The sequence below is a fragment of the Lepidochelys olivacea genome (assembly GCF_965140295.1).
Source record: "Lepidochelys olivacea isolate rLepOli2 genome assembly, chromosome: 10".
NCBI classification, from domain to species: Eukaryota; Metazoa; Chordata; order Testudines; family Cheloniidae; genus Lepidochelys; species Lepidochelys olivacea.
The window spans coordinates 71097638-71116095 of record NC_140420.1 but is presented as its reverse complement, the minus strand read 5'-3'; the positions used below and the strand labels follow the sequence as shown (position 1 = coordinate 71116095).

The 18458-nt window shown below is 49.3% G+C and overlaps 1 protein-coding gene across 8 annotated transcripts in view; it reads right to left on the bottom strand.

Annotated features, from left to right (window-relative positions):
- NTRK3 (neurotrophic receptor tyrosine kinase 3) overlaps window positions 1-18458 on the bottom strand; it is a 328552-nt gene that overhangs the window by 239105 nt on the left and 70989 nt on the right. The window lies entirely within an intron of this gene.

The following is an 18458-nucleotide window of genomic DNA, read 5'->3' as shown; positions in this document are numbered from 1 at the left end:
AAATATTTAGCCCTAAGGCAGACACTCTGCATGAAAAAGTTCCAGCTCAAATGGCTAAAATTTAGCCAAGTTATAAGCAACTGGATCTTATCATGGGAAGCATCAGGCAACCTTAATAACAGCCAATGTTACCAGCCCTCTCCATTTCAGGTAGTCTACACCTCACTCCTGCCAGCCTCTCATATCCCACAGGACCCTCCAAGGACCCACTTTCCATGGGAAATCCTTCCAAACACTCTCCTCCCCTTTCACAAACAACATGTTCTTTCCCTGTACCCTTCTGGTCCAAGGAGGCTCCAAAGTGGGGGGAGGCCCGTAACGACCAAGTACCCCACATTTCCAGACTACAGGTCAAAAGAGCACTTGAATGGTTGAACACCAACGAGACAGATTTAAGACCCTTTTGTGACCTCTGATGGAAAGGTCACAGTTCAACAATACTCCACTGTCTCAGCATCATGTCAGGGACAGCTGTGCTCCTGAAGCGCCTGTCTTTGAGATGAGACATAACATTCCTGACCACTGGTGCTTATAAATCTCATGCATTTTTTGTAAGAGTTAGGGGATTAGCCCTAATGTCCAGGCCCAATTCCAGCCCGGGTTATTATATTCTGCCTCCTCTCCCTCTTCCAATTTTAACTGTGTGGGACTCGTCACCTCATCTCCCCTAAAGTGCTGATGTGAATTATTAGGCAGCATCTGTACCCCTACTCAGAGGTGGCTGCATTTCAGTGGTAGCTGAAGTGGTTTGCACATGGCTAGAGTGCTCTGGAACCCTGCGTGAAGAAAGGCAGAAGAGAAATGTAAGGCGATCAGAGTCATCTTAGCCCAGCAGATGAATGGGGCCACTGAGGTGCATCTGCCGAACGGCTCATCACTCCCATTCTTGGGGAGGTGTTGGTTTGTTTGTAGTGGAGGATTAAAGAGTTTAGCTCCCGAAATCCAGAACAATTGGACTTTAGTCAAAAAGAAATGGCATGTTTGCTTTTCCCTCAATTAAGTAGCAGCAAGAAGGGCTCCACTATTAAAAGCCATTTTTATTCAGCTAAAGTAAGCCAGATGCCTGATTAATGACACTAACAAACAAGAGCCTCTGTAATTAAACTGCAAACTATATTATTGTGATTCAGTCCAACTAGTGGCAGAAAGACGCTGCTGTTGGGGATGGACCCTGCTGCCCTCCTTCTCCCAATGAGCTCCCCCTTCCATGGTCACCCTTTATTTCAAACCTGACACATTCCTTTCTGCATGGAAGCCGTTTTTAAACACATTTTAATAACATGCTGCCAGCTCCAAAAATCCTGATCCAGAGGATTAGCTGCACGGAGCTGCTGGGGGGGCACGCACGAGTGCTTGGCATAAATTAGAAGTGAAACGCACATCCCCGACGGTAACGCACATCCCCGATGTATTCCCCAGCACCAGGTTGTCAGGGGCACAGTGCGTGGCTTCTTTGATATTCAATCTGCTCTGCAACACAGACCCAATCAGCCTTGCCCATTAAGGCACTGTACCCCAATATAGCACATATGCTGCTGCCCCCACTGACTCCCCACCCTCTCATCTAAAGGCCAAGGATGGCAGGGGGCAGACACACGGCAGGAGAAAGTCATGACAGCACACTCAGCGTTGAAGTAAAAACTAGATGGCATCATTGGATAGGGAAACCACCCTACTGTGGCTCTCTCCAGGCCATTTGCTAGCCAGCAGTAGCCCCAGTTTCGGGAAGGGAATAAGGAGGGAGGAAATGGGAGAAGAGAAGAAAGGGGCCACCAAATCCACAAGAACAAAAACCAACCAGAGAGAGTCTGGGAAATTCTCCCTGACATTCCTACATAACTAGCCCCCACGTCAGTCCCACTCAGGCCCCTGCACAAACACACAACCAAGGGTAACAATACAGACTGAGAGCCCAGTGAGTGTCAACTTGTCGCTGTTTCATTTCTCAAGACAATTCAACCTCCGAGCATGCCTGGTGGCAGCCAGTTTCACCCACTGAAACCGGCAGCAAACGCCATGGATTCACACGCGTCTTGTGTTGGCTATCTGGAGCAGCCAGGTGCCAAAGGTGCTTCGGGTTTGAGATGAAGATGTACCTTAAAGTAAGGGCAGACACGCAGCCCACTCGTCCGCCTCTGCCCACCTCTCTCCATGCCAAAGTTTGACTTTGCTGTATATGTCCTCATAGGAAAGTCCTCCTGCCTTTTGCTCCACTCCTCAAAACTCCTTGCCATTCACCAGGAATCCCTCCCCTGCATCTAGGCTTCTGTGGACCCGCTGTCTTCACCAGGGTATTTGGGCTTTGCCCCATGGCTGCAATAAAGCCCTGGACTGGACTTCTTGATCATCTTGGCTCCCTTGTGTTGATCAGCAAGTGTGAACAGGACACTGAAGCTGACAGGAAGGAGAGGCCTGATCATCAGTTCTGGCATTGCCCTGTCTCCATGTGCCACTCACTTGACACAGAAATAGGGTGCCAAGGGGAGAGAGACATTGGGAGACAGCGATGTGCCACCAAAAAAATATGTGCCACCAAAAAAGTACCCAGAGGGGCAAATGCACTGGCCCACTATTCTTTTAGGCCAACTCCTCAACATCTGATCTATTTTCTACCGTGTGCCAAAATGGCCAAAGTGAAAAACACTCCACATCAGAGTAATCTGGCTTGATGACACAGGAATTGCCCTTTCAGAACAGAGCAAGAGGTCATCCCCATACTGGACGTCCCACCTAGTTCGGCAGAAACCCCTTGAACAAGCCTCACTCTACAGCACTGGAGAATAGCTCTTCGGCTTGTTCATCTCTATCAGACAGATGCAATGACCTCTAAAAACAGTGTTGTGCTCCTGATCTCCCCCCACCCATTAGTCTCCTTTTTCCTCCTCTACCCTATTTCCTGTTTAGTTAGCAGCTTTGCTCATTAAGGGAAAATGTACTGTCCTCCTTTAATGAACGTGCTAAAATTACCCTAGCAAGTCCCAGCAGCAGCCACGGTGGCAGCACAGGCCCACACCACGATTCGGGCTCTGCAAATATTAGACTAAATTGAAATCTCAGATCGCTCAGCACAAACCCCCAATAGGCCACAGCTGAGAGAGAGCCTGCCAAAGCACCCGGCAATGCCAAACACACACAAGCCTCTCGCTCACACGCAGGCAAAGTGGATGAGTTAGCAGAACAGGGCTCAGCGTTAAATTGACAAGGCCAGCGTTAGCCGCCGGCTATTCCCTCTGCGGAGCGCTCTGCCTGGACTCTTCCAGGTGTCACCACAAACGTATCAGCACTACAAAAAAGCAAAAAATCATTTCATTCCAGCCAGGAAATCCCCAGTTCCTTGCCCCAGCGTCTCCCAAATGCTGCAATGGATGAAGGGGGTGAGAGCCTTGTCCTCTTTGTGAGATTGCCAAATGCTGCCTCAGAACATGGGGCATCCCAAACAGCATCACTTCATGATCCTAACACATCGTCTCCCAGTGCAAGAGTCACAGCCAGCAGTCACGACAATCCCAGAAACACCAGCATGAATGCCAAGATTTGGTCCTGCGAGGGAGAATCAAAAGATGTTCACCACCAGCCTGGTGGAGCCATTGCCCACCGTGACGCATCACAGCACATCCCCCTTTCAAACACCAGCCCCTGTATCTCCTGGGATGCACCTAGCCAGGCCAGGCCTGTTCTTAGGCAGGAGACGCTTTGCGTTGGTTGGCAGCCGGCATTCTCCACAGCCCCCAGCTGCTCCTGCAGCAGAATCTGAGGGGGAAGAAGGGTGGGTGGAGAGGTTTTATTTTTTTTCAGCGACAGCATTCAAACCAAACCACAATCACGATGCAAGGGAGAGAGACACGGGGGGAGGAGCGAGGGCGTTTCCCCTGCTAGTGCTGCACAGGGTGAAATTGCCAGCAATGTGCACACACACTTATGGCACCCTGGAGCTAGGCATGAGCAGCTCATCTGCCACACGCCTTTCCTCCCACTACAAATGATAATAACAACATGCATACTTGCTAGCAGTTTCATCCCAATGGATCCCAACGCGCTCCAGAGTCCACAAAGCCTTTACACACGGTCCCTCATCCACCACCCCCTTTCTTCCAAGGTGTCTCTCAGCTGCACCCTGCTTTACTCAGAGATGGGATCACCCCCAAAGGTTCTGTGGTACTCTGGGCTTTGCTTCAACATGTGACAGAGATGGGGACCAGTCACAAAGGTTGGATCCAAACTTTCCCATGGTCTGGGGTGGTTTAGATGTCAGGGTTTGGCTCTGGCTCTCTGTTACGCTCATCACACTTTGCCTGGGGGCTGTTTACAATGTTCTCCTCCAAGGACAGCTGGATTCAGAGGATTCAAGCCAATATTAAAAAGCTGGCTCGGCCCCGCAATGGCATTTCCTGAGCCTGCCAGCTCCCCCCTCAGGGTGAAGGCCAACAGCGCTCGGAAGCACTTTAGTTCTCAGTGCAACTAGCCAGCCTGCAGTGAGAGGAACCTTCCCCCTGCACTTCAATCCTACCATGGAGAGAGATCCACCCCCGAGTGCCCTTTACCCACCCCACCCTCCTCAGCCCACACTGGGGTAATTGGAACTCAGCAGACCCGGAATGTAACCGTGTGTTGGGCTTTCTCCTGCTGCAGTGCACAGAAGCAGTATTAGTGCCGACAGAGGCCAGGAGGTGCCAGCTGACAACTCCAGCAAGAGGCAGGGCTTATTGTGCTTGTTTGCCTCAAAGTGCTTGTTTCCCCCAGATGGGAGCAGACAGCGAATGGCAAAGACCCATCCCCTGCATCCCCAGCCCCGGATTTCCAGCAGGCCTGGGGTGAGGCAGACCATTCCACAACGGAAGAGAGATCCCAGCCACGCTGAAAATACAGGGGAAGATACAGAGAGTGCCTGGGAAGGGAATCGTGGAAGGGCCCCTCCCTCCAACTCCACAAAGCATTCAGAGAAGCCAGAACCCACAACACAGTCACAAAAATATTCAACAAGGACCCAAGATACTTAACTACAGCTTCCAGGCACTGTGTATAGAAACAGCGAGAGCCAATGGATTAGTAAATCACCTTTATGGAGGCACTAGATGGAAGCCCTGCTGCACAGATAGCTCTTGAGGAGAGCGTGGGGAGGGGCTGGGGAGTTTTACACAATCAACCCACAACTGCAGTCGTACTCGACCTATGGTGAACAATATCGAGCACAAAGCCACTCAGACAGGCTTGCTTGGCGCAATAGCTGAGCTGCCCTTTTGTGTCCTCAGAGCCGTGTTCCAAGCCCCCCTGGTTTGCTACATGCACATAAGGCTGGAGGGTGAAAACCAAAAATGCCAGCAGACCTCTGAGCAACCCCCACGGTACCGAATGGCTGGTTAAAAAAACCCAACTCCAACAGAGGGGGCTCTGTGCCAGTGGCCAGGCTGGGAGGGGGCAGCTCTGCAGGTTCTCTGGACTTTGAAGAAAGCCGTGGGCGGGAAGCAGGGGGAAATCAGCAGTAACAAAACAACCCAACACGAGGTAGACAAAGCACTTGGCAGGCACTGCTAAATAGTTTCCAGTTAATTAACTGATTACATGATAGAACAGAAGGGGATTCGAGTGAGCGCTGTTGACCTTTAAGAATAATTAATATCATCAGGATCACAAAACTTGTCCAAGAATAATTAGGCACATTTTAATATTACATCCAAATCCAAGGGGGTGGTTCTGGTTAATTTAGAGGCACAGCTCCCAGCACCTCTCACCCCTGTTCCGCTTTCTTGGAGTCCACACACCCCATTCCTACCCCAGCTATCCTTCCCTTTCTTCCCTACCCCTCTGCCCTCATATACATTCTTCCCATCCACTTCCTTTCCCCCTTTTCCTCCAACTCGTTCCTCCTGCCTGATGATTTCTTCTTACTCCACCCTATTCCCACCATTATCCCTCTCCAGCCTGATCCCCATTCCTCACTAACCAAAACCCCCCAATTTTCTCTTTGTTCAACACCTCCTCCCTTTCCACCTCCCCCATTTCCTGCTCCCCACTCTCTGCTTTCCTCCCACTCCTGTGCTTCTCCCTATCCCACATCTTTGTGTCTATCAATGCTTCCCTTTCCTCCCTGTCCCCCTGAATATTGACTCAAAGTCAGAGCAGTGGCTGGGTCTTTGCCTCAAATTTCCCCAGCAACAGCCAGCCCATGCCCTGCCTTGCCAACGACACGAGTCCTCTCCCTCCCACCAGGCTCAAACCTCACTAACCACTCATTTCTCACTCCAGCTTCCCCCGCTCACCTGCCTCACCCAGCCGGGTACCTGGCTCTAGTGGGAGCAGATAGGGAGCCGTTCCACCAGGAGAGAATAGAGGTCAAATGAATTTGCTCCTGTGTGAGCAGCTGAAGCCTTTGTTCAGAAGATCTAAAAAAGAGCCACAGCCCTGGGATACAACAGCTTTTGAAGAAAAAAAAATCTCCTGCTGTTGATTGTTAAAACAACCATGGGTTGATATTTTACTAAATTATAGATAAAAGGAAAATGGTCTTCAATGGCTGATGAAGCCAGGCTGCTGCCAAGAGATCTGTGTTTATACCAACTAATAAAAAGGAACGACTGCCATTACCTCACGGCACATGCACCCCAGCATCAGAGCGGAGGGAAACTGCTTCCAGTGCAACTTCCAAAGGGAGTGCCGGGACCTCACAGATAGACACAGCAGAAGACATGTGGCCGAGAAGGCTAGACAGCCTACACCAGTGGGTAGACAGGGTATGTTGGGTGAGAGGAGAGGGTCTGTGTGGAAGTAGTTTATGTCTGTTGCGGGCTGGTGTCGACTGGGCAGGGAAGGAGAGGACAGCCTTGTATCTCCCGGACTGCGGAGTGTTTGTGTGGTCTCGGCAAGCATCTGGGGGAAGGTGGTGTGTACCTGTGGCAATGGGGCGCTGGAGGGAAGCAAGCCTGGATCTCAGGAGAGGCTAAGGTTTTCCTCCTGGAGGGAAAGGAGGAAGGCAAGTAGCAAAGGGTCCCCTGCAGCAGCAAACGGATATGAAAGCAGCAATCCAACATACTCTGCAGAGACTGATGCATTCAAACTATTTCCCATCGAAAGGCAAGAGAAATGCTCAGCACACAAGACAAATACAATGCCAAGGAGGAAGCTGCCCCACCCCAAACTGCCAATTCTCATTGGGACCCCCACAGCATTTGTGGGGCAACAAGACAGCAGACATCAAGGTGCCTACAGCCCAAGCCTGTGGTTAGCAGCATTCATGCAGGGTAGGATGGCAGCAAACAAGCACAGGCAGAATGTGCAATCTGCAGCTTTAGAGCCACCCCTGCCTTGCCTTCACCCCCAGCCTCCCTTTTTCCTATTCCATTCAGGTTCTCAGGACACGTCCAGCACCGCGGTATCTGACTCCTGAGAGGCCGTCCTGTCTGCAGAGCCTGTTGCTGCTGCACGGGGATGACTGGGAGGGGTGGACCGAGGGCTGGGTGATACGTTTATTTTTGCTGGAATGTTGGGCACGTGGGTGGCCTGTTGTGAATGCCGGGGTACCCGTCCTGGGAGACAAGTCCATTTAGGCTGACAGGTGGGATGGGCACTGGGAGATCAGTTCAGGTTAGAGAGAATTATCTGCTTCTTTTTAATACAGACACAACTTTGGAGAGAACTAGCCCATGCGGTGGCGGGAGATAACACAGGGGTCAGAGGAGAATAATTCAGACAGGCTGGTAGCACCACAGAAGGGTCCAAAAGAAATCTATTCTCCCCTCCCTCTCATTCACCCAAACCTGTCACTCTGGAGCCATGGGGAGCTCTTCCTCCTGCCCCCCAAAATCTGGCTGCTGGAAAAGGACAAGAAAAACAGACACCTGCAAGTCAGATGTGAGCAGCTTCAAGTTCACCACTGGGGCTCTGTTTGCAAAATAGTGATCATGTGCCAGCAGTGGGAGCACTGGGAAGAGGGAGTTAGGAGAGGAAAAAAGGCAGGTGAATATGGAGGGGGCCAGTCCTGAAAGCCTGGCATGGACCTTGCGGCTCTCCTCTTTTCTGATGGGAGGCTGAGGGGCTCTGCTTCATGCTCTGGCCTTGGTGCTGAATGGCACTGGCCCCATGGCAGGTGCAAGGAGAGGTGACATGCTGCAGCTAAGGGACTCAGGCACCAGACTCCCACAGCAATGGATCAGAAGTAAACATGCACCTCATTGGGTGTAAATGGATTCAGAGTGCAAGGTACCTGGAATAACTATATACTAGTGCACTGGGGATCCAGTATAAACACACACACACACACACGTCACCATGTGTTCACATTCCCGACTGAGAGGGGCTCTAGTGGAAACACACACTTCCACGGGATCAGGTCTGCCACCACCACTCATCCCACATTACTGCTGACACTCACTGCATACATAACCGGAAAGACAATGCAAAGGCAATTCCAGCCAGGCCTCCTCGTGACACCATAACCCCACAGTGAGCTCGCACAGATGGGCTAATAAAGTATGTCACACTGTCTCCCACATCCTGCATAATCCACCACTCGGCTTTTAACGTACATAAACAGGGAGGGGGAGGGGTTGGCAGAAAAAACCTAGAATTTTATAACAACATTTTACAATTTCAATAAAACGTGCCAGTGAGTAAGTTATGGCATATTAAATTCTGGCACAGTCACATGCAAGGTCTGAATTAATGCCCCATCATTCACGCCCTGTCATGCCTTATTGCTTAAACAACACTCTCTTTGACTGTCTCTCTTTCTCAGGAGCTCTGTTTACTGTCTCTGAACCCCTATCCACCCCACAATCATGTTGTTAGCAAGGCGGCATCCTTGTAAAACCCAGATAAGATCACTTGGGAAGTCCCTCTACATTCTACTATGCTCCTACAGTGATGGATCTTTCCTCCCACCCACTTAAACGGTGTCTTCCAAGTTCCCCTTGGATGCCAGTCCTCTTCATTTCATGCCCCCCCCGGGCACCTCCCACTGGAACTGGGAGGCTGGATATGGCTCCCCACCACAGCCGCTTAACATACCCTATTGTATTTTCTGCAGAGTCAAGCAAGGTGTTTCTGCCTTCAATGGGCTACCAGAGGCTGCCTCTGAAATGCTATCCCCCACTGGCCATAGGGGTGTGGAAGTGAATTCTGGCCCCTATTGCCCATGGACCTCCATACCAAGCCCTACGGGAATCAGGTCTTTCCACATTTGTTTGCTCTTCTTGGGAGATGAGGAGAGATCTGACAGGATTTAACTAAGTACCAGGTGTTCCCCTGGCTCAGAAACACTATGTGAGGCATGGCAGAGATAGGTCTCCCGATTCTAACAGCATGTCTTGCAGGGTAAATGTGCTACAACATAAGACATGCATCAAGCCACCACTACCCAACCCAGGTCACGTCACAACACAACTTCATGAGGCTACATAATCGCAGGAGAACGTGATGAAACTGCCCTAGTCCAAAAATCTCTCAGAACATGTTAAATTGCGCTTCACTGCAAACCTGGAATCAGGCTTGTCAGAGGTGAGACCCATCCCTAGAACTGCTGGCAAGGCCAGTTTGAAATGACGCTGCAACCAATGCAAAGGACTTTTTAAAATGGGACTGGGAAGCAGAGATATGCCGGCAAAGAAGCTCCCAGTTTCATCCATTTGCCAGCGAGACGACTGATAGTTTTTTCAAAACGGCAGCATGGCATGAAACCAGAAAGGCCCAAGGGAGTAGGAACAAACACCATCCCCGTGTGATTTAACTGGAAGTGGTGGTTCAACGCATTAAAAAGCTTCAGAACAAGGTAGTGTGTGAGAGTGAGACAAGATTCTGAAGAGCTCAGACACCACAGTGATGGGCAGATACAAGAACCTGAATGGAATAGGAAACCTTCTTTACCTCACTGTTGTTATAATTCATCTTGTTGGAGTAGCGCCTAGAGGCCCCAACCAGCTTGTGACTTCATTCTTCTAGGTGCTGCACAGGTGTAGCCCCAAAGAGCTACAACCTACAGAGACTAGAGAACAAAAGGACTATTATCCCTACCTGACAGAGATGGAGACACAGGGAGATCAGTGACTCACCAAATGGCACACAGGAAGTCTGTGGCAAAGACAGGATCAGCACCCATATCCTCGAGTCCCACTATAGTGCATTAACAACATGATCATCTCTCCTCTCTGTATTATTGTAGAACACATCAGTTCTTAAGCAGGTTTGGATTCTGTTGGAGGCAGCCAGGCCTGCAGCAGAGAGCACAACTCTAAGTGGTATGCGGTCCCCAACTCCAGTCCTTGCTCTGCTACTGTATAGCCTTGGGCAAATCACTTCACATCTCTGCATCTCCATTCCCCATCTGTAACACGGGGCTAACACTCCCCTGCCTACCTTACCAGGGCATGGTGAGGATGCTTGTGCAGTGCTTTAAATGTGGATGGTGTTTATAACTAGAGATGCTGAGGCATATCACTGCAGTCAGAAATTCACCACTGGGCCTTTGGAATGCTGTTCAAATGAGCTAAGTTTACAGTTGCCAGCCCTGTGGGAAAAGCCAGACTGTCTCATGTCTGCACGGAACAGGTCTCTCCTTTGGCCTTGGGAACAGAGGCTGCTAAAATACAGAGCCTGCCTGTGCTGATGTTCCCGCTGAATGAGGAGATGCTCCAAATTGATTCAGTCTGAGGTAACAATTGGAAATAAACATGCCATCCAGCCACTGCTGATTAGCATAGTGGCTAGGCAGTGTGCTATGCCGGCACGCAGGGGACAAAGTAGGGAGGAGGGCATGGGGGAGGTATGGAATCAGAGGGAACATTATTACTATTTATTATACCTAGGGAACCACAGACATGCACAACTCTTTACAGAAGAACTGGATCCCTTAGTAAACTGGGCACAAGCAAACAATGTGTATTTTAAATACAGCTAAATGTAGACAAAGCACGTAGGTCATACTTATGCCGTGCGGGACTCTATCCTGGGAAGCAGTGGCTCAGGAAAAGATTTGGGGGTTGTGGCGGATAATCAGCTGAACATGAGCTCCCAGTGTGATGTTGTAGCCAAAAGAGCTAATGCGATCCTGGGAAATCTGGATTAGGAGCAGAGAGGTTACTTTACCTCTGTATCAGTCACCGGTACGACTGTTGCTGGAATCCTGTGTCCAGGTCTGGTGCCCACAATTCAAAAAGGATGTTGATAAATTGGAAAGAGTTCAGAGAAGAGCCACAAAAATGCTTAAAGGATTAGAAAACAGGCCTTAGAGTGACAGACTCTAAGCGAAAAATTGAGTTAGCTTAACAAAGAGAAGGTAAAGGCCTAACTTCATTACAGTCTATAAGTATCTACATTGGCAACACATTTAATAATGGACTCTTCAATCTAGCAGAGAAAGATATAATGCAATCCAATGGCTGGACGTTAAAGCTAGACAAATTCAAACAGGAAATAAGGCATACATTTTTAATGGTGAGAATAACTAACCGTTGGACCAATTTACCAAGGATTGTGGTGGATTCTCCATCACTGGCCATTTTAAAATCAAGATTGGATGTTTTTCTAAAAGATCTACTCTAGGAATTATTTGGGGGAAGTTCCATGGGCTGTGTTAGACAGGAGAGCAGACTAGATGATCACAGTGATCCCTTCTGGCCTTGGAATCTATGAAAAATAGACCAGGGCAACTGACCCTGCTGTGAGTAAGTAACAGTTCAAGGACCTGCTCCCAAGAAGCGCTGAGCTCCCTAATGTCCTTACAGCACAAATGGGAACTGAGAGGTGCTGAGTACTGGCATGATCAGACCTTTACTTACAGAGCGGATAGCAATGGACCACATCCCCCGCACAGTGTGGTCCTAGTCCGTAACGCTGTCTCGCACAGAAATACAATTGAAGAGTAATAGCGCCCAAGCTAGGAATGCCAAGCATTGCCTGGGAGATGGAGGGAAATCAGGAAAGATTGATTTGCTATGGATGTATCTGATTCCTTTTCATAATTGCTTGAACTGTTCCTATGCTGTAGTTCAGGTTGGAGGGAGAAGACTGGCAGGCGTGCAGGTGACAGCTGGTAGCCTACTTGAAAGGCCTCAGCACAGGAGGAGGAAAGAGGATGTGTGGCACCCAGGATCAGAAACAGTGAGAAGCCCTGGAGTTGCTTAGTGGAGGAGAGCAGAGTTAGACTTTGCTCCTTATAAAACAGATTAACCTGGCTGCTTTAGAGAGAGGCCCAGCATCACTATCCAGGGAATAAGGGCAAGTGATTTTTGTGAAAAGCAATTGAACATCGTCGAAACAATATTAAGTCTGGTGTTTTGTTTGTTTATCCATTCAGCCCGAGATCCTGAACAAGCTCACACAGCCACCCAGGGCAAAGTAGTTTAAACAATAACACACATGGCAAGGCTGCGCAGTTACACAAGGGGACACACAAACCTCACAAGCACCATGGATCAAGTATCTCCAGTCCTTCAAGATGTGTGGGTATGAGATGGAAGGGTGCTTCTAGTGTCTGAGTGCCTTTATGAAGTGTCAATACAATGAGCACAGCGTGACTCAGCAGCCCTGATCTCTAGACTGTGCGGTACCCAGGAGAGGAGTCATGGGTCATGGTCCTGCCTTGATCTAGAGATAATCCTGCAATGCTTCTCCAAAATATTCTAGTCCAAAGCTCTTCACAGACCACACTTATCCACGCACCCCTCATTCTTTCACCTCGCACTGAAATGCAGTTGGCTCTGGGGTGGAATACAGCTGCTCTTTAACAGCACTCAGCAACTGTACCAAACAGTCCAGGAAGTGAGGCAGAGAAGAATCCTGTATCCAGTCAAAAACAGAAAGGGAACCTCAGGTAATCAGGATGTGCTTTCCCAGACTAGAACATCGCCAGGGCACTAGGGTCAAGGCCATGCTCATAAAGTATATCAACATTGACATGCCATGGTGAATGGGCAGGGTGGTCTAGGTTAACTACATCACAGAAGCTGGCAATGGAACAGGCCTGTTGGATCATCTACCCCATCCTCCTCCCAAGCCAAAGAGTTCCCTACACACTTAGCCCAGTAGGGCCTTTCCCATCTCTAATGTCCATAAGTCTTCAGCCCTTCAGCCCACCCCCCAATCTATGTGAGCAGAGAAGTGACAGACACAGAAGAGAAGATAAAAAACCCACAGTGGGACAGAAGGCAGCCTATGTATGGCAGCATTCAAAAGCCAAACAATCTATCACCCCACCACCCCGCTACCCAGAGAGGGCAGGAGTCACCACGACGACTCCATGTCCTTTGTATTTACCAACCTGGCTATAGTTGTACAAATGTGGCTCTGCTTTATCAAAGGCCTCCATCCCCACACTGGCAAGCCCTGCCAAGGGAGAGCTCTGGAATGGGAATGGTGTCTCGGCTGGCCTATGAACCCATTTAGAGCTCACAGAAGCCTCCAGAAGACAGATTGGGGGGAAAAGAAGCCACAGAATGCGGGCGGAAAAAGCAATTATTAATATTCTAAATGGAATTCTGACTACTTAAGCTTTATTTAAAAGCGCACCTGACTCTATAATTCCAGGGCCTTAATTTGTTTTCTTTACTACACCAATAAATAAGGTGCATGTGGTTATTCTCCACAAATACAAACAGGCGCTTTACAGACTGGCTGACTGAGAGCAAGTGATTCAAGGAAGTGTTTAGAGGGAGTCACATTCTATTAGCGGGTGACCTGAGACCGGGGGGGTAGAACATGATGGGGTTCACGGGGAAGGACGCAGCTCTCAGTCCAAGGAAAGGAGCTGGGGGCAGAGGACCATCATTGGCTGTTAAGGGGATTCAAGGGAGGCTGAAGGGACTTACACCTCTAGGACCAGCATCAGCTGATCTGAATGGCAGGGAGGCATGACACTGTCAGTCCTCCCAACCAACATGGAACGACGGACCTGATGGGAGGGATGGAGCAGACATACAAATATATTAATATCTAACTCACACCAGTCTGTGGCACTGTGGTTCCTTCTCTCCTCTCTAGCTTGCATTTCCAGTCCAGCCCTCAGACTCCTTGACAATGGCAACAGGATTGGTTTCCCCCAGAGAACACCACCCAATTGTTTTTAGTCTCAGTTTTATCGCTGTCCTTTCCTTTTTATCTCTTGGAGATGAATCTGGTGCCAGTTTGGCAGCCCTGGCATTGATGGCCTCCGCCTATGGGACAGGCTCTGCAGAGAGAGCTTCTACATGCCATCACACTCCATTGACTGTTTCAGCCCTGAGCCATTTGGGGTAAGACCAGAGTTCAACCTCTAGAGCCCAGCCAATGCTGGGCCTCTCTGCTGAGGCCCTCACAATGGCAGGGCCACTGAGTATCACTTGTAGCAGTGCATTTTGTGGTAGCCCAGTCACCAAAAAGGATCTGAGACCCACCAGATTTGTTTCATACAGTCAGCTAAGCTCCTGGAGTCCTTGTCCCTGCCCCCCCAGGACATTTGTTTCCTATTCTCTCCCAAGGGCACATTATATGAGCAGATGGAGGTTGATGTCTATCTTTTGGAGGATGGGGAGAGGGAAGGTCCAATTCAGGCAACAAGACAGAGAAACATAAATCCTACATCCACCCTCTCCCACACTGCTGCAGAGGGTGTTCCCCACTGCAACGAGAACTCCTGCAGCTCCCATCATCCAGGAATGGCAAACCATGGCCACTGGGAGCTGCGGGCGGCTGTGCCTGCAGACCGTCAATGTAAACATTGTCTCACGGCCTACCAGCGGGTTACCCTGATGGGCCCACGTTGCCCACCACTGGTATAAACTCTCAACCCTATTAAACAGGGCAACATCTAGATTAAGCAGTTTTTCTCACCCCACTGGATATTGCAGTCCATAGTATACAGATTTCCCCCCTTGAAATCTGGGCCAATCTCTTCTGCTTAAGTCTTCTCAGTGTCCTTGTTGCTTCCAGCATGGGCGGGTGAAGGAGAAAGACCCAGCATGTGGCCCCTGTGTCTGCTTTATAACCTCAGTCCCATGTGTTTGGGGAGCACCAGTCCAGGCATGTCTGGGGCGTTGCTGAGTCTCCAGACAAGATTGAGCAGTTCCCCTGGTGTGGCCCCATGCGTGAGAGACATTGCATTATAGCTCCCTTGCTGGACAATGGTTGTTGATGGTTTGATTGATACCCCGCCCAGGTGTTGGTTATTTTCCTTGCTGTTGCCTCTGGGGAGTGAATATCTGGCTGATTCCCCAACTTGCAGCATGTGCTAGTGACCACCATACAACACAATTCTCATAACTTCATATGCATTAATGATATACATATATGGATAGAGAAATGAATTTCAGCAGATCATAACCTTTCCCCTGACACCTTACAAGGCATGCTTTATATGTAAGATCACGATTATATAAAAATGAGGACTATGGGGATTACAAGTCGCTCCCCCACGGTATAGTATGTCACAGTGGGCTAAGGCTATTTATGGATCCATATACCTCTAGTCCAGAGTTTGTTTACATCAGTCACTCACTGCTCCCTTTCCCCCCACCCCCCGCACATCACATACCAAGGACTGTGCGCAGGGCTGACTAACCACTTAAGGGCAGCTATGTCCCCTGTTAGAGGGCACTGGAGTATTCAGACACTTCAAGAAGCTGAACGCTGCAAAACCTCTCAATGGCTTCACCTTCCCTTTCTTACTCTGTGCAGGAAAAAACTCATTCAGAGCCATTATCTTAAATAAACTCCAACAAACCAGAGATCCTACAATTAGAGCTGGAGTAAGTGATCATCTTGTGATTGCACAGCTGGGGTCTGAAGACTTGTAAATGCACAGAGAACGGAACAGAAATAGAAGAAGCTGGGAGAAGGCAGAGAAACCCAGCTTGTCTGACAGGAGAAAACCTCTCTCAAAGCTGTGGGAGGAAGGGGAGAAAAGATAGAGAGGTGGATGGTGTTGGGATTTCCCCCAGGGAGGAAAAAAAACCCACCATCAACCAGTAAAGGAGTTTAAATCAGTATGCAAGCTTTCCCCAAGATACAAGTCTGCTGCTGCCCCTCAATCCCAGCTTCCAGTACCCCCTACGATTCCAGTCCTGGGCCCCAACATGCCTGCACTATTGCCCCTCAATCTTCCCCATTCAGCTTCTCAGTAATTCCCCAGTCAAACACTTGGTGTTGGGTGCTTCAGAATCCATTTGCAAATTATCCAAACCCCCAACAAACACAAAGAGACAAGACCCCCAAATGCGGGGGTGGAGGGCAAAGAGGCGATGTCCCCTGCAATGCTGCATCCTGAACTGGCCCCCGGGTTCCACTTCTCACAGCCCTGGCTAGTTGAGCCTCAAGTACAGTAACAACACCATCCAACAGGTCTTGGCCCTGACATGCAACCAGCTGTGGCTCATGGAGGCCATTCCCCTTGATGGGGACTGGGGCAGTATTCCTTGATCTTACCAGCCATTGAACCCAGCTACAGCAGCCTGAGACTCCGAGCAGAGTGACATTTCCACTAATCCTTTTATCCCCAGCTCCAATGTGAGGCTGCCTCCGAAAATGTCAGGTCCCCAGCAGGCTGAGCTCCTTCCGAGGCAGTGGCTGGCTAGGAGCCCGAAAGCTGCCCTGCCATGCTGGTACAGTCTGACATGCTGTCTCTCTGGAGGGGTCCCCCAAGTGCCACTAGATGTTCAAGTGGCAGATCCAATGGCTGAGGTGAGATGGCCTGCCACAGTCCAAGACAAAGGAGCCACAGGAAGCTTAGGTAATAAAGTGGGGGGCAGACCATCTAGACCAGGGATTGGCAATCTTTGGCCCACAGCCCATTAAGGAAAGCCGCTGGCGGGCCGGGACAGTTTGTTTACCTCCAGCATCAGCAGACTCGGTTGATCGCAGCTGGGTTTGTCGTCCCAGGCCAATGGGGGCTGCGGGAAGAGTGGACAGCACAACCCTTGGCCTGCACCGCTTCCCGCAGCCACCATTGGCCTGGGACGGCGAACCGCAGCCAGTGGGAGTTGTGATCGGCTGAACCTGCAGACACGGCAGGTAAACAAACTGGCCCGGCCCGCCAGCGGCTTTCTCAGGCGGGCCGTGTGCCAAAGGTTGCCCATCCCTGATCTAGACAACCAGCAGCAGCCCAAATCCTGGTCCAGTTGGACTCAGAATCCTGCCCTGCCCCCATCTATCTCACTCCACTATCTCAGAAATCACCTTTTTGTGTTATCATTAAAGCCACTTCTCCTCTAGGATCGGGAAGTTTAAGAGCTAAGAACTTCCAGCCTTTACATGAGGTCAGACACCACGATGAACAGAAAAGCGGGACAGAGAGCCCCAGGTCTGGGCTTCTCCCATCATCACGCTACATTTTCTTACTTCAAATCAACAGCTCTTCACACTGTGAAATGCCAGAGTTAGGAGAGGTCTTGTCATTTGAGTGGCTGGCATGGTGACCAGGGAATCTCTCCGTGGAGCAGACAGGTAATTCCAGAGATGATCCAAGCTACTATAGGAAGCAGGTAACCGTGACCATCAGGCATGGAGAGGGCCCTACGGCAAGATGATATGTCTGAACAAACAACCAGAACCAGGGACTGAGCTTTCTCTGGACAGGAGTACAACAGTCAGAAGAACAGACATATTTCCTCCTCTCAAGCTCCATGGTCCCACGTGAAGGACTAAGCATGCCTAGGACATACCACCAAAGCCCAGCTACTTAGTTTAAACAAAAAAAAAAAAAGTTAAGGATACCAATTGAACAATGTAGGTACCTATAGTAGCAGACCCAAGCACTTCAAGGCAAGGAAACGAATCTCAAGCTAAGGATGTTTAAATCTTACATGGCCCACATAGTAAACAAACATTTCATCACCACACATCAGCCTTAACTCCGACCCGAAATAAAAGTGATTTGTCCAGCCATCTCAAACTACAAAACTGAACTCTTTCTGAAAGTAATAATGGCATAGGTACACACTAATGGCACATATTGATCAGCCTCTAATGCAAGTTCACCTACACAACAATACCATGAATCAATAGATATGCTCCTTACCTATTATAGACAATATTATTCCCAAGAAACAGCAACCATAGCTATTTTACACAATTCAGCTGTCCGGTGCTAAATGCGTTATGCAATTTCCCCATTCAACAGTATCCCGTCAAAGAAAATATTTAGATATCCCAACCAAAATAGCCAAGAGTATACATTAAAAACAAAATCCATGGGTCAGAATTAAAACCGTTGTATTGTGATGAAATGTGCATTCCTTTCTGCTCAGTAAGAACAGTGTGTGTTTATTAGGTGGGCAGTTCAAGTTCTGTGACATCCTTAACTGTTCATGTGTTTGATTTTAAGTGCTTGGGTTTTGCAAATGTTAGGTAAGTACATTGCTGTCACTTAGCAACTGTAACCAGCTTTCACAATGAAGCTTTTAGGCATTTGTGTTAACGTGAGCTCTGTGCACGCAATCAAGCGGCAAGTCTACCCCATCTCTTTTCACTAGTAACATGCCCATATGGCTGGCAACACATGC